Raw genomic sequence first — 428 nt, 5'->3', positions numbered from 1 at the left:
GTCCCGCCAGTTCGAGTCCCTCCCGGCCACCCACATCCGGTGAGGGGACTCTGGGGGGGCTCCAGGGGGGGCTCCCACCCCGGGGGGGCTGCTCGGGGTGACCCCCCCACCCCAAATTCCCTCCCCGCAGGGGCAAGTGCAGCGTGACGCTGCTCAACGAGACCGACATCCTGGGGCAGTACCTGGAGAAGGAGGTGAGGCCCTGCGCCCCCCAAACGGGGCTGGGGAGGGGGGATTGGGGGGTCCCACACCCTGCTGAGCCCCCCCTGATGTCCCCCCCCCACCCCAGGACTGCTTCTTCTACTCGCTGGTGTTCGACCCCGTGCAGAAAACCCTCCTGGCCGACCAGGGCGAGATCCGGGTGGGCTGCAAGTACCAGGCCGAGATCCCCGAGCGCTTGGCCGAAGGTTTGTGGGGCTCTGGGGGGG

The 428-nt window shown here is 70.3% G+C and overlaps 1 long non-coding RNA gene across 1 annotated transcript; it reads left to right on the top strand.

Moving 5' to 3' along the window:
* On the top strand, positions 1-403 carry LOC113979139. Its single transcript, XR_003537732.1, has 3 exons — positions 1-39; positions 131-194; positions 290-403. It is a non-coding gene; the product is annotated as an uncharacterized LOC113979139 (long non-coding RNA).
* The last annotated feature ends 25 nt before the right edge of the window (positions 404-428 follow it).

The sequence above is a fragment of the Neopelma chrysocephalum genome, unplaced genomic scaffold (genome assembly GCF_003984885.1).
Source record: "Neopelma chrysocephalum unplaced genomic scaffold, ASM398488v2 Primary Assembly neopelma1_33045, whole genome shotgun sequence".
Lineage (NCBI taxonomy): Eukaryota > Metazoa > Chordata > Aves > Passeriformes > Pipridae > Neopelma > Neopelma chrysocephalum.
The sequence above is the reverse complement of the archived record's forward strand: the minus strand, read 5'-3'. Positions and strand labels throughout refer to the sequence as shown.